Below are 16,486 nucleotides of genomic sequence, written 5' to 3' on the forward strand. Positions count from 1 at the left end.
TTTTTAAAGGGACAAGAGGATTCAAAACTGTTTACTTCTGCAAGCAAGTCTCAGTCATACCAATTTGAAAGGGTTTTCCAGCAGATCATTGACTTACTCCAAGACATTACTTCACATAGCCCAGCATTTGTCATTATCCTTTGACTGACTTAGTGTAAGATGATCTTACTTAAATGTGCTTAAATTGCTAATAAGTTCTTTTTTGTCCTCTCGAATCTGAAGCTATGCTGAAGTTTCTCTGTTGTGAATTAAGAGTCTCTTGACTCACAGCATTTTGTGACGGACAATAAAGCTCAACGTGAATGATAGTTGTTTTAGGTGTGGAGCGTACAAAGACAAGATTTTTTTCCTTGAGAACTCTTGGAAGATGGCCTGAAGATTAGATGTCTCCCAAGGGATGGTAGGGGTTGTGTTATAAGTGCTCCTCAACAATCCAGTGACAGTGGATGGGTTAATGGGATGATTAATCACACTGTGTCAGGAGAATAAGAGGGGGATTTTCCATACAGGAAAATTGGGATGTCTGGATGACTGGACCTTGTCAGAGGCAGCTGGTGATGTACAGACGCGGAAAGCGTGAGAGAAGATCGGGCCCCAAGCAAAAGAGGGGGGGTCAATGAGCTGAAGGTAGAAAGTGCTTTGAGTGAAAATTGGAGCTTTAGACTATCATTTCAGTGTAAACACTTTTGACATTGACTAATATTTACACATGTAAAGTGATACAGACTTCAGAACATCCCATATGTGAACCTTTCAGTTGGTTCTGTGTTCGACTTTAGAGATGTATTTGCACCCCTTTCTGTGAACTTTGTAAAACGTTTTGGTTCTGACCGGCTCCAGATAAACTAAAAAGTCAAAAATGGAGACTGAAGGAATAAACTGATTTAAAAAAAAAAAAAGGCAGTGGAACTAGCACAACAAGGGATCTTTGATACTTTAACCTTCTGTCAACTGCTGAGTTTCAGCTATGAAATCATGCTATATTTTTGATTTGCCTTTCTTCATGCATGCTAGGTCATGCTATGGGACCTCAAGAGTGACTTAATACCAGCAACCCATCACTCTGGCTGCATAGTTAGAAGTTTACAGCATAGTTTCTGAGTCAGAAACTCAGGTGCATAGCTGGTTGATACATCAGGAGGGGAGAACGGGGCTGAAAACCACAGGTATGATGGAAGACATAAGAGGCAGTTATACTTTCAAATAACATCCTTAGATGTTTGATTTTGACGGTCCTTTCTCAACCAAACCCCTTTTCTGTAAGTTTGATAGCTGATGTGGGTGACTATTCATATTTATACATCTCTCCTCCATGACTTTCTTTTGGCTATGTTAAGATAGCAATGATAGTAATGAGGTATGATTTAGAGTGCACTTTCTAGCCTCAATTATAGTTTACACAAGACATTTGTATGCATCACACTTTATGTACATTTTCTGTATTGACACAAAAATAAAGCAATCTAAGTCACACATGCCTTATTTTATAAGGAAAATTGGACACCGTCTACATTTAGGACAAAAATGCATTTAATATTGAATCAGAAGTAATGGTTTCACACCTTCATTGAATGTAGAGGAGACATGACTTTTCCAAATTTAAATATAACGATCCACCCATTAAAGATGTATGTTCGATAGTTATCTAATCTTAATCAACATAACTAGTTATTGCTCGATTATTACACAAATTAAGCTCATTTTCATAATTAGTACTATCTGAATTCATGTTTATTACTTTATTCTAACACTTGATGGTCATAATCTAACAGAATAAAAGAAAAACTTGAAGTAATCAAAACAAAATATCTGACAGTATTTTCTGCCAGCATCCGAATATTTTAAATATTCTTAAAGTCTGATACTTGCACAACGATGATTTGAACAACCTCACAAAGCTTCAGCTTCTCGTTTCACAGAAGAATACACGAGAAATACAAGACTTTATTAAAGCAACTAAATGGACCACATTTACATAGTGCTATTCTATCCTTACTGACAACTCAAAGCACTTTTACAATACAAGTCAAAATCACCCAGTCACACACCGATTTGGTGATGACATGGGATTCAGAATATTGTCCAAGGACACTTTGAAATGTGGTGTGTGGAAGCTGGAATCACATGTTTATGAGTTCCCCATCTTCAGAGCATTTCACAAAAATGCTGATGAAGGCAGAGCTGTAAAGCTGTAAAGAAAAAAAAAACACTATCAAAAATGATCCAGTTAGAGTTTCCTCGTGATCTTGTAAACATTTCAGAGTCTTATAATAATGTGATATAGGCTAAAAGCCAGCATTTATGTATTAAAAGACATATGTGAGTTGGGGAAAAAACATAATTTAGTCAGACAGACAGTCAATCAATCAAACATTTCTCCTCACTTTTCATACACAACAAATGTAACACAAAATGATGTACAGAACCAAGCAAAATAAATTACTGTCCAGGGTAATGCCATTGACTTCACAACCAGACACTGTGGTGACATGCACTCATTCAATGCATTTAGGCTAAAATAACTTACCAAAGTTGATCAAACAGATGTTTTATGTGACCAAAAATGCACATTTGTAATTACAATTCAATTTATTATCTGCTTGTCTGAGATGAGGTCAACAGATCCAAGAAGGAACACTATACAAGCGTCTCCTCAGTAATTCTGGGGCATCCCATAGGATCCCAAAGTCAGACAGGATATATCATCCCTCCAGCATGTTCTGGGTCTTAACCAGGATCTCCTTCCAGTAGAACATGCCTTAAAACCTAGGGGACATCCTATTCAAATGCGCACACCACCTCAAAGTAGCTCTACTTTGAAGTTCCCCAAACTCAAAGTGTTCATTCCATTGAAATATTCACATTTGAATTGTTTCTTGTGATGAAAAAATTAGAAAAATCAGCAGCAACTTATGCAGAATGGATTCAAATTTAAGGAACCCAAAAGTTGTGTGTATTCTGACTGAAATTCAAGATTGCATCTGAATGTACGTTTGCTTTTGTTTTTGCGAATAGATGATTTTGACTGTGCAGAGAACAAGGGGGGCAGGGGGAACTCAGGCTTCCTAAATTAATCCATTTGCTTTGCTATATTCTGCATTTGCATTCTTCATTGGTTCCCCAGGAGTTATTCATGACAAGTTGTGCTTGTCTAAAAGAGAGCAGCTGGTTACAATAAGACAATCTCAACTAAAGATCTGTAGCTCTCTGCTTTGACAATTCAAAAATAGCTCATTTTCTCCACTCTTTACCTCAAATGGAAAATGCTGAACTTCTATACCACAATGTCCTGGATTGAACATATTGATGTAATGCATTCATACCCTATTTTACCAACCGTGAAACAAAACCTCAGTTTGTACTACGGTCTATCCCGCTTTTTTCCGCCATGCCACATGAGGGCCAGAGGAATGCTGGAGTCAGGTATATATGAGTGATTTTATCCCACTGCAGGCCACTACATGACATTATGACTCCAATAAAACTGTCAATGCCAAAAAACACCTACTGTACTGCTACTTTGAACATAAAAAAAAAAGAATCACACAACTTTTCTAACACGTATTCAAATTTCCCAATGTATTAAAAATGTGCCGTCATAGCAGCTGTCTGGCAAAGCTCACCTTCCTAAGCCAAAGCAGAGCATGTTCCACTTCCCAGCATTCATTTTAAAACAATAGGTGGGCCAAAAATCCAGCGCTCCACAGGGCTGCATTTAAGGCTATTTGAGTTTGTGGTTGTGCGTTGTAGAGAGAGAACGAAGGCAGGGCACATCACTGTGTCGTCACAAAGAGTCTGGACTGGATCAGAGAACCGAGCTGGGGCCGCAGAATTCCCGTTTCTGTTAGTGTCAGTTCTATCTCAGGGTCCTCCCCCGGAAACCACACCCACCACAAGTTGTTGCAAAGGGTTCAGAGCTCTCCCGAAAATAGAAGGGTTATACATAGAGGTCAAAATTTCTCAACGTGCATGGCTGAGGTTTGTGTGTGTGTGTGTGTGTGTGTGTGTGTGTGTGTGTTTGTATATAGAGTGACAGGATCTGAATGAGGAAATCATTACCAGCTCCAAAATAAGTAATCTCATTTTCACCCCCCCCCCCCACCCTGTCAAAGTTTCAGTTGTCTTGGTTTAAATTGTCATCATGGCTCCTCAACTAGGTTTTAATCCCATGCCCCGCTGGGAGTGCTGTAAGTTTTTAGATTGAAACACAGTCGCAAGCAAGAATAATAGAGGACATCTGAAGAAATAACCTGAATTGACAAGAAAATCTTGAAGATTAACTACTCACGAATTGTGCAGTAAAGTCCACCATGGCACATCTTGATTTCATCGCCCTCAGATGTGAACATATTCACCTTCATGTGACGGTTAATTAATACAATATGTTATTTGGTCAGCGTGGCCAGTTTTGAAGGGTTTTTTTTTTTTTTTGGGGAAGCTTTTTCTATTTAGTTCACAAAACATACTTAAGAAAGATAAACATTTGTTATTCGGTTTTAATCTCATACATATGGACTAGAGCATTTGTGTCACTGCTCTACTCAGACATCCACCTTGTTGTCGAGTCGATGCAGGTTGCATACTCTCCCCGCTGTCATCGCATGCTTGCATTATGGCTTCCTCTCGGAGTGCATGCGATTCATCACGCGATAAGACATGTTTACAAGCAGCGCAGGACAGGCGTACTTGTTTATGGTTTGCCGTTAGGCCTTCTCCCTCTTCCTCTAGCTCCGGTCATGTTGTGTGTGTCTCCATGTACTCCCCCACAGGGAGCTAAATACCAGGTCAGAACCAGTAGCTGAGTGATCCTGTCAGCCAGCTAAGCCTTCGTGGATTACACTAAAGTGGGCTCCTGAGGTTACTCAGACATCAGCCCAGCTCCGCCCTGTTACGGTCAAACAACAGCATCACAGTAACTGAGGTTTCTCTTGTATTGTTCATTGGAACAATAGATGTTAATGTATTGAAACATCTTACAAAATACATTTTGTGCTACATTAAACGTAGTACGTTGCTTTCCTCAGCCTTAGATGAATGTGATGAAGTTTATGAAGTACTGCCACCATGGAAACTGTTAAGTCTTAATTCAAAGTTGTTTGAATTCTTTATTCTAGCAAGTGATTCTGTATAATAGTGATAGTTCATCAATACTATTCGTTCTAAGAAATACATTCTTCCATGCATAGGTTAAGAAGAACTGGCAGCTGAAACTGGAAAAAGTTGTTGAACTTTTGTTTAGCCTGAGCAAAATTAAACAGTTCCTCAATCAAAGACCTGTTGTCTCTTGATGGTTTCTAAGGCAATAAATATTAAGTGGAACTGTTCATTTATAAAATTCCCACTTTAAATTTCTTCCCCTTAGAAATCGGATGGAACAGCTGTGTTTATTTTGAAAGGGAATAAGAGTGAGGTCCAAATAAGCCACATCCAGGTCATGCACAGCTGAAGTAAAGAGTTTCAACAGAGAAAACAGCAAAAACAGAAACAGACTGTGATGAAATTAGCTGATGGAACATAATTAATGAAGCCTATCAGCAACAGTGTCGAAATTCCAGCTGCAGAAGGATTGTGACCGCTAACAGCAGTCATCGCGGCTGATAGTTAATATTTTTTACACACCCATCCCCTTCCTCCCTCACTAAGACAAATACGGATACTATGACGGCCAGAAAAATAACAACCAGAGCAATGAAAAAGCATTCCATCTGCTACAGGCTTGGAATCCATGCCGAATATAATGAACTGCTGAAATAATTATAAACGACGTGACTATTAGTGTGTTTAAAATAGACTGAGTGACAATGATTAGGTAGTGCTTGAAGATTTACCATTAAGCCAGGGTTTATAAACATTAATTTCAGAATGTTGCAGAATAATTAGTCATGTCGTGTTATAACATTTATGGATCATATTATCAGACCAAGCATGTAGACTTAAAACTGAGAGCCACTACCCGTTCATCCCTACATGTCACAAACCACATACGCTAGGCTAGTTAGCACTCTCATTGAAAAGCACTTAATGAAATGAGATGTTTAAGAGAAAGACAGCTCCTGGGAAATTTCCTGGAATGAAAGAATCTTACTTCCATGAAACCGTGTGTCTATTGTTTAACTTTATAAGAATAGTCTTAGTTCTCAGTCAAGTTAATGTTCCCTTTGATGAAGAACTATTGACGTCAAATGTCGAAAGACTAAAACGAAGTAGAACAGATCAGTATACAGAAACAGAAGGTTATAATCCTGTCCTGCATTTTGTAAAATATTTTTTTTTCCATCTGCCTAAATGTCACTCAGATTAGATCTACATGTTTTTCCTAATCTCATGTAGATCACGTTTGATCTACATGATGCTGTCAGTATGACAACATCCTATTGATTGAAAATTAGCAGAGGCTCTTGTATAATTCTTGGCCGTTTTCACAACATGAATGTCGTTCCAACTGAAGAAAAAAATAATTATATTACACAACAAGTTGACAGTCTTGTGCAATGGTGATTTAGGATTGAAAATGTAACGTTTTTTATGCATTCTTCCAATTGTGTGATGCCGGTGAGAATGGGCTTGACTTTGTCAAATTCAAAGGCATGCTTGTTTGAAACACAGTAATTTAAAAGTTTTTTGCCTTTGCTAGTTTTCCCTTCATTGCAATCCATCTTTCAGGCTTCCAGCACCATAAAACACTATTCCAGTCCTCAGATGATGAAAATTTGACAAATTATAGCTCAGCATGTGGAGCAATAAAAAAGGGTATTTATTGCCATGCTAATTGGGCTAAGATATATAAAGCCTCCAAATCAAACAGTTAAAACCTCTTAATCATTCTAGAATACAGAACAATTTCAAGCTTCAATTTAACGAATAAAAACAAGTTTAAAACCAAAACTACACGATCAAACAAATCCAACAACTTGACACATCTACTTTTGGTGTGCGCATTCATGTGTGAGCACATTCTAGCTGCATCTGGTAGCTGACTGACCTGCTCAGCTCGCTGTGTAACTCCTGTTCTGAGGGGCCACCCTTCCTTAGCCATTTGGCGAGCCAGCTCACATCAAAGCTGATGGAAGGCTGGACCGCAGCCCAGCACCATGACAGACTGGCGAGAAGCCCAGAACTCAAGCCCCTGGCTTAAGGCCTACAGGCCTGGGGCTGGAGGTTGACAGGGCCCAGCTATGAAGGCCTGATGAATGGATTCTGGCACTCAGCTAGTGATGTGTGCAAATTTGTGTCCACATATACACTGCACACTCCGACTTACATGCAACAGTAATGATTGGCTGTGGTGTCAGGGTTAATGAGATGTCCAGCTTTGGTTGTTCTTACACTCAGATATGCGGTCCCTTTGGGTTTTGCAGACAAATCCAGAAAGGAATGCAAACGCATTCTTTGCAGCGTTGTGCATTGTCGTGGGCTCGTCACATGGGGAGTGACAAACGACAGCAAAAGGCTAAAGTTTTCTACCACTCAACATGAACCCAACACACGGGTACATTTTTGCTACAATATACTCATACCCTGTGTGGTACTCACAGCAAAAAGTGTACAAATCTAACTGTTTTGTATGCAATACCAAGCTGGTAAGGCTGAGGGTCAGGGCCACCTTGTGGATAACGGAGTCACATTTTGAAGAGCGTCTGACGGAAGACTTTACATAATAAGAATTTTCAAAAAACAAAACGTTTGTGGGAGGAAATAGCTCAGACCCTGGGTAAATATGAGGAACTGTGTTGAGCTATGTGGGATTGTGGGAAATGAAGAAATTTGTCTCCAGAAATGTAGGAAATCAGTACGTTCATGGACAGTACGCACAGCTGACTAAAAATTCACAGTACGCCAAGTAGGTGGGCGGCTTTAGGCAGCATTTCATAACAACATCATGAGAATCAAACATGGTAGTGGCAGTGTGTTGGTCTGGAGATACTATGATGCTTAGAAATATCATGATTTAAAGTGGATATAAGATGCTTTTAAATATTTCCTTTTCACAGGTAAATTATTCACTTATGGTCTACATAAAGTTGTAGAACTGTAATCTTTTGGTCTGAATTTCTGGTTATTGTAGCTCCACAGACTCCCCAATTGGCCATTTTTGTAGTTTGATAGCAGTGATACAATTATCTACCAGCAGAGAAACTTTTTATTCCAAAGATTTTTATAGATGTCAACAATGGAGGACTTGTCCATCCAACCTTACATGTCGGAGCCACAGTCTGAGCGGGAGAATGAAGATGACGAACCTGAAGAACCACACGTTCAAATGAATGCATCCCAATGATGTTATTACACCCACCAGCTAAAAGTTAGCACGCAACGCTAACAGAAGCAGAAGGCACAATGATACCGTCAAACCAATGGACTTGACATCCTTCTCAACACACAAAATTCATGTCTAAAATAGGTTTTTCTCCCATTTTAGGATTTAAATGATGTAAATGACTGACTGGATTTGTGAAATGTACTCTCTACCAGAAAACCTCAAAAGGAGAATGTCAGGCCTACAGTTTGCAACCTCATGCGTACGCCCGTGGGTTAGGCAGCAGGACAAAAGGAATGTTCACAAATTATTCCCCTGCAATGTAAAACGCTCATTAACATTTATCACAAACATGTGGCACAGCCAGCTGTTAGGCTGAGGCTGGTTTGTATTTTCTATTTACTCAGTTTAGTTTTATTGTCTTTTAAAATTTAATGATGAGAAACAAAAGTATTACAAAAAGGCTAAATCACAAGAAATGTGTAAGGGCAAATACTTTTCCTTGGCACTAATTGCATAACACCTTATAGATTTTGATTTGTGAAAAACAAAATGAGACCATGAATCAATTTCCTTCCACTTTGCAAGTATGCAATACTGAATACATACAGGTTTGGGGCTCTTATGTGAAAGGAAACAGGAAGCGTTTACAAGGCTCTGAACATGCATTATTCTTACATTTCATATTTTTTACCTCATCTAATATGCCCAAATGGAGCCTAATTTCACAGTAATCAAGGATAAAGACAGTATAATATGACAATGTTGCATTTTTTTACCTCTTTGAAACTACACTGCATGTGGTATAATGCATAAAATGCATCATTATGCAAAACATGTGTTTCCATAATCCTGTATTTCTTTCTGAAATAATTAACAGTGACATCTACAAGAAATACAAGAAAAGGCAAATTAAATTTTCTCACATTGGAGGGGGAAATCCACAAATACAACTAAAAAAAAACTTTCTGACTATGTAGCTCAAATGTACAACAAAGACAAAATATATTCAGCCCCAAGGCAATAGAAAATTTGGTGCCAATGTTTTCTTCGTTGTCTTCCCACTCTTCACAGCGCCTCACTTTTCACTCTTTATGTACTTTACTGTCATACAACCCGTATGTCTCTTATACTTGGCTTTCTCAAGCTTACTTTTTGGATGTCAACAGAGACAAATCTGGTTTTCTTGTTCATGGAAAGAGCAGCCAGAAACAAAACTGAGACCATTAATCTGTCCACCATTTTCTCTTGGTTTGTCCAGTGAAAGAACATGTTAAAGATGTGCGCATGGACATGATGCCAAAGTATTAACATTGTTGTTCTGGTGTGAGCGTGCTGATTCCAGATCAACTTATCACTCGGGCTTTGGGTCCTAATGTCTCCTGGAGCACTGTACTGTGCTGTCTGCCAAGTAAAACCAGGCCAACACTAACTAGGGCAGCATGTTAACCTGATTCATAAAGTTGAATTGCCATCAACCCCAAGGCCAGGCTAATTTGACAATTAATTTAAAAAAAGGTATTCCACTGTTCCTCCTTTTTTTGTACCCGTTACATAAAACCACATTTGACGGTGACAACCTCCAGCAAATACAACTAGAATTTATGCATTTATGTTTTAAACAAATATACAAGGTGATTTAGAGGGACCACACAAGAGTTGATGAGACACAGACTGCAATCAATAGAAACGTATCCTTAAATCAAAGTTTCCTTCAAGGCGCCAAATGCAGGTGTGCTGAGAAAAATTGGCCCCACTAAGTGCGATCATGCTGTACCACTCACTTTGTCCTTTCTCGTGCTTCGGGTGAACATAGGTAGACCAGTAAAACCAGTCGCCCATCCCAGCCACAGTCCAACACAAACCTGCAGACACGCCACAGACCTGCACAAATAACTCACTGTCTGTAGAAGAGGGTATTTTTTTTTTAACCTGGATGTCTGAAAACGAGCAGAAGGAAAGTTTATTTAGGACTGTAGAGCATTTTTGGATCCAGTCCATGTCTGTAATGCATGTATAGTATTTCACTGCACTTTACCTGCTGGAGTAGAAGATAAAAATATTACTTATGTGTGCAAGGATTACTCAGCCATGGAAAAGATGACACAGGTTATATATGCAGTCATTTCTGCATTGCACCGTGTGCGCCCGCAAACGGCTTTTATTTACATTTGTGTGTGTGTGTGTGTGTGTGTATACTTGTATAAACTACATATAGAGGGCCACTTTCAGCATTTTTCCTGACAAAAGGAGCTCATTGGTGGAAAGTGAGGACATTTTCGTGATTCTCACTTCTTTTTTGTATTTTTATTTAAATGTATGGTCTGAATTAAGTTTTTAGTTAAGGTTAGACATAGATGTAGTTACTAAATTGAATGGAAGCCAATCCGAAGTTCTCAGTTTGTATAGAAGTATAAGGATGTGTGTGTGTGTGTGTGCACGCTTGTGTGTGTGTGTGTGTGTGTGTGTGTGTGTGTGTGCACGCGTGTGTGCGTGTATGTGTGTGCACGCATGTGTGTGTGAAAGCCAATCCGAAGTTCTCAGTTTGTATAGAAGTATAAGGATGTGTGTGTGTGTGTGTGGGTGTGTGTGTGTGTGTGTGTGCGTGCACGCATGTGTGTGTGTGTGTGTGTGTGAAAGCATGTTTGCGTGAAAGCGAACATTCATCGATGTGTATATTGGATCAGGATGTTGAAGCTCTCTGTACACTGCCCTCCATAAGACGCAGGTGTTTTCAGTCAGACCGTGGTTCCTAAGTCTTCACCCGAAGGGTTTTAAAAGACTGGCATTCCTTTTAGACAGTGTCCCTCTGCACTGCAACTCTGGAAAGACTGTGTGCTAACTTCAGCTACTGCACACACACTAGCCCACTGATTTTTTTTTTTTTTTTTTTTTACTGTCACAGTTTCATATTGCCAAACTTTCTTTCAAAGCAAAAGTTACAAACATGTACTTTCTCCACGCAACCATCATGTGTATTCCTGTAATGCAAAAGTCAAAATGCAACATCTTTTACTTCATTCACATAGTTTACCGTTTTTCCATTAGTGATGTAAAGCATTGAGAGAGGGAGGAACGGTACAAACACAGAAGGGAGACCTAGATATCTTCCTCTTTGTGGTTATATACGAGTATTCCCCTGAGCGTTTTGGGCTGTAAGGGATGTAAGCATGCACACTCCCCCAACACACAGATACACTCAGGAAGTTGGGGTTTTCTATTAAGGTTTAATTTGCATTTCAAATTCTTTTCTTCCTACATGGTGAAATGAAAAGCACAGTTTAAAAGACTCAAAATTGAACGTGATTACTTTGAGAATAATTAAAATGCAGTCTGTCAATGAGTAAAAATTAGAAAGGATCACGCATGTAGTCTTACAAATTTCTATGAAACTTCACCTGGTTTGCTTCAAGCAGCATATGCGCAGAGGGAAAACATAAATCCATTTACAGCATCTCAGTTGAGGTCAGTTGAAGTTGGTTATGGATAATTTCCCTGTGGGTGGCAAGGAGAACTTCATGTTAATCTTTTTTCAATCGTTGTACAATAAAAAATAAATGAGACAACTCCCATGACCCCCAAAAATGAGGGGAAATGAATTCTGCTTTGTAAAAGAAGTATCTACCTACATCTCTGAACTAACATTATGAGAAAAAGGTGACTGACGACAGCTTAAATATTTAGCTTTTATCCTTAAAAGCACCAGTAATTGAATAGGACACTTATACAATAACTCGTGCTTTGGTAATTTGACACATCATTGGGATCTACTTTCTATTTGATCGCATCTATTCTAATGCCTAAACTTTAAGAAGATTAACCAGTATCTAGATGGGATGGTAGATACTGTTTTGTTTGAGAAAAACCCTACACCAGCCTATAGATCGCTTGGAACTGTCAGAGGCAGTACTTTACCATTGTGGGTAGATGTCCAGAAAAAACATATGGGGTGTAACATTAAACTCTGTAATTGTTCCTCAATTTGGTTGAATTATAATTTACAATAGAACTCTTTGAACTTTAGCTGATCCTCTGGGGGAATCCACAGCATTTAATTTCTGTTTGATGTGATTTCTTCATTCCAAATGTTCAGGGAGTGTTACTTTCTTTCTGGGTCTTTGTAGTTCATGAAAATATAACTTACATCAACGGTCTTTGGAGTTCTGGGAAATTTGCCTTTGCGCTCCCATTCACTGACCACCTGGTCACATACTAAGACTTTACTGGTTTATTGTCCATCATTTACAGGACAATGATGAAAATTGTTGAACATTTGAACATTCTTTAAAATTTAAATCACAACTTTTGCATTTGGCAGGACAAATATTTGAAGTGAGCGAAATTTTTAGATTGTTTCCAAAGTCTTTACCCATTTCTATCACAACTCAAATTTAAATTTATTGTTTATCAAATTTGAATATTTGAAGTCTGGGCATGGACTGTTGCTTACTTGTGAAAATCGATTCATGAAACAATTTTCTCTTAATTTTAAAAGTAATGGGTTTTTTTTGTTTTGTTTTGTTTTTTTGTGGGGGGGGGGTTGTTAAAAAGAGTTATTTCCTAAATAGCTTAAAGTGCAAAGCATTAATGGAAAAAAATATTTTGCAAACTGTAAATTATTTGCAAGTTTCCACAACTAAATCAAAAATGCAAAATTGAAAGTTCAGGATATCAAAACTACACTAAAAGAAATACAGTTTTGTAAAAGCCCTGAAGAAGGGGAATATTTTAATCAAAGAGTCAGACACGTCTATACATTATACCAAACTTGAAACAGTATAATAGCTAACAACGGTGCTAACAACAAAGCTAACAACGGAGTTTGTCAACATACATAGTGTCAAAAATATACTCACATGCTTCCCAAACGTTAATAAAGTAATTTACAGGTCTGTTTATATATAAATTCACACCTGAAGAAGAGGAATATTTGAACGAAAGAGCCAGACACGTAACTTCTGCTTCAGCGTGTAATATTATCTGAGGAGGAAGTTCCGGTGCTCTTCACCAAGCGCTAGACTCCCCCTGCTGGGGGATCTGACCACTACATCAGCCAATTCAAACCTGCCAATCTAAATTCTGATGAGATCAAACACAGAAGAGGACGTATCTTCTCACGCCTGGTACAACTAAATTATCTGGCCCACCTGATATTATTTCCATTACTTCCAGTAAGGTTTGAGTAAGGTCTGAAAAAAGGGTGGAAAAAATGGAAACCACCAAACAAGTAATCTGTGCCTAGTTTCACTCAAACTCAAATTCATCCAGGGATATAATTTATATTTGAACACTGGAGGACACCCAAGGAAATACTTAAAGGCTCCAAAAACTCTAGTTTAATTCATTCTTGTGATATACTTCGCATACTCTGCAAGTCCTTGGCACTCATCACAAATCAGTGGTGTATAAACATAATTTAAAGCAGACAGAGTTGGTCTTAATTTCACATCCAGCCCTGGACAGCATATATATAGAAAATAGAAGTCAATTTCCCACACTGATTTATACGAGCAGTGACTGTGGGATTTGGAAAAATGTATACTCACTCATAATGAAAGAAATGGAGTAGTTTTTAGGGGGCTTTTGTTGCTGTTTTTCTTTACTTCTGTATTCTATAATTGTAAAAGATTTTTTAAGAGAAACTATTTTATTCCTGTTGTTACATTCAGAGGTTTACATATGTTTCCTTAGTATTTAGAGGCATTAACTTTTAAGCTGTATGACTTAGGTCAAGCATTTTGGGAAACCCTTTTACAAGCTTCTCTTAGCAGTTTGCAGGAATTTTGGGCCACTACTCCTGACAGAGCTGGTGTAAAGTAAAAATCTTTGAAGACAAATTTTCATCTCTCTGCACTGATGTTCATTTTTTATTTGTGGTATTTATATTCGTGTTATGGAAATAATACTGGGTTTGACCTTTGATTAAAATATGCTATAACAAAAAACACATTTTTTGAGCACTAGATAATGTTCCCTAAAATATTAACCAGCACAACATCGTTGGTATCTTCTGTGCAGTCATCAGTGTCAGTGGTAACTTCTGTTCTAAACCTTACCTGTTTGTGTAGGCACGGTACAAATCTTGTTTTCTATCTTTTTAATTCCACTACAAAGTGAAGCCTGGATTGCAGCTCAAACTCCTTACTTTCTTCTCTTTTTTCAAGCCTTGATTTATTGTAATGTATGTCCCATTTCTTAGGTAAAATTCATCTTACAAAAATATGTTGCTTTAACAAATACTTTAGTTTAATAGTGTACCACTCATTGGAAACTGATATACAGCAAATTAAGCATGGCTGCTGAATAAACCTGGGAAGGCAATGCTGTTTTATTCGACATGTGACATTAGCTCAATCGGCCCATGGAAACTGAAACTCAGTCCTAATAAAATATCTCGAGCCAACCCAAATGTATTAAATAAAAACAACTAAATCTCCTAATGGTGAAAGAAACCTTATAACCGAGTGGAAATGTGTTCCATGTTTTTCATTTTCATTCAGCGAGAATGATTCATTTAAAAGACCACATCTCAACAGGTTCAACGCATCCAAGTCTGCATTGTTAAGTGCAAAATCATTTTTTGCCAGTTTGTTTTCATTCAATTTCACAACTAGCATCTGATATTAATTCTAATATCAGAATTAATGATTTATCTATGCATTTTGTGTTCACTACTGAAAAGAAAAAGAAATAGTCAAACACAATACATTGTAGTTGTTAAATAAAATGTTGTGGTATACTCAAGTCCTTTGCTCCACTGGAAAAGATAGATGGATGTGAAGAAAGTTTATTTTGTCAACTTTGGATGCTGGCCGAACACCTTCACATCACGACTTCAGTAGTTTGGAAGTATGGTTTGAATCATGGTGCAAAAAAAAAAAAAAAAAAAAAAAAAAAGATTAATTCATTTTCTTGTTTTAAAAATAAATGTAGTTTCAAACATCTGAAACCATTTTGACGGTAGTATTTGCTTCTTGCAAACTTTTACCCCTAAACTATTTTTGTCGTAAATTATAAACTCCACTTTCATAGCAAATGCAAGGCAAGGTTATTTGTATAGCACTGCACAGAAAGTAATTCAAAGTGACTATGGGAACATAAAGAATGACATTAAATTATAAAAATACAAAAATGTAAGCATTAAATAAAAAGCAAGGAAAGATAAAAATGATTTTAAAAATACCTTAGAAAAGAAAAAAGAAACTGATAAAGCAACATTTAAGTGTAATGTTTCAGTAAACAACAATAGTCTTTGTCCTTTGTGCACATTTCAGGTTTTCAGGAAGGCTATCCCAGAACTGAGGAGCATGTTGGCTAACCATGTTTAGTTTCCATCCTGGGAACTCTGCATAAACAACACTTTGATTAACAGAGAGGTCAATATAGGTCATAGTAGGGTCTAGGGTTGGGCTTGTCTGGAAGGTGGAGCTCCATCCCAGTCTCAAGAGGTGTCCACCAGGTTAGAAGAAAAGCATTTGCATCATTTGATGGTGCCACTTCCATGTTTTACGATGGAGGACGTACTTCCAGAAGGGTCTGTGTTTAGTAAGTTAGGTTATGCAACATGTAACATTTAGCATAATGGCCAGGAAAACAAATGTGTTTGATCTCAACATTATTTCCAGTTGTAATTCACAATCATGCAACACCAAATACTTTTAAGTTCAAAGTTCAGAGAAGGTTCTCCTATCAACATATACACATATAGTTTTATAGAAATATGCCATCAAAATCTCACTGAACCTACAGCACTGCCCCCACTCCCTTGAACAAAGTTTATGTTAAAAAAAATATAGTGGATTACTCAGAATAAAATGCAAAAGGAAAGACGTCCTCCCAAACTCACAAAAAGAACACAGAAAAGAAAGAATCCTCATAAAAGAAAAATCTATTTGATTAATAGAAGCTACATAAAACATAGCAGGAATGGTATGTATCATAATGAAAAGGTCAAAATAAATATGTTTCACAATCATAATAAAAGGTGAGAAGGGGGGAAGAAAGAAAAGGTATGATATGCAAACCTCTAAAAGCTTTATCTACTAATGATCAGTTTGTGGTGATGGTATTAAATATTCCACTTGTCCATAATGAAAAGTTAAAGTGAAAATCGTAGACACTAAACTCTTAAATAACTGTATAAATGAAAACTACAGCTCAGTTAGAACGTGGACAAATATGTTTGACAAAAGGAGTGGAGGAAAAAAACACCCCTGGGAGGAAATAAGG

The 16,486-nt window shown here is 37.7% G+C and overlaps 1 long non-coding RNA gene across 1 annotated transcript; it reads right to left on the bottom strand.

The window, feature by feature from the left end:
* Positions 1-1,508: 1,508 nt before the first annotated feature.
* LOC106907421 (uncharacterized) lies at positions 1,509-13,304 on the bottom strand. Its single transcript, XR_001415594.2, has 3 exons — positions 13,114-13,304; positions 11,656-11,752; positions 1,509-2,189 (listed from the first exon to the last, which is right to left on the bottom strand). It is a non-coding gene; the product is annotated as an uncharacterized LOC106907421 (long non-coding RNA).
* Between the last annotated feature and the right edge of the window lie 3,182 nt (positions 13,305-16,486).

Source organism: Poecilia mexicana, unplaced genomic scaffold, assembly GCF_051168715.1.
Source record: "Poecilia mexicana isolate PSO_F unplaced genomic scaffold, ASM5116871v1 scaffold_7, whole genome shotgun sequence".
NCBI classification, from domain to species: Eukaryota; Metazoa; Chordata; class Actinopteri; order Cyprinodontiformes; family Poeciliidae; genus Poecilia; species Poecilia mexicana.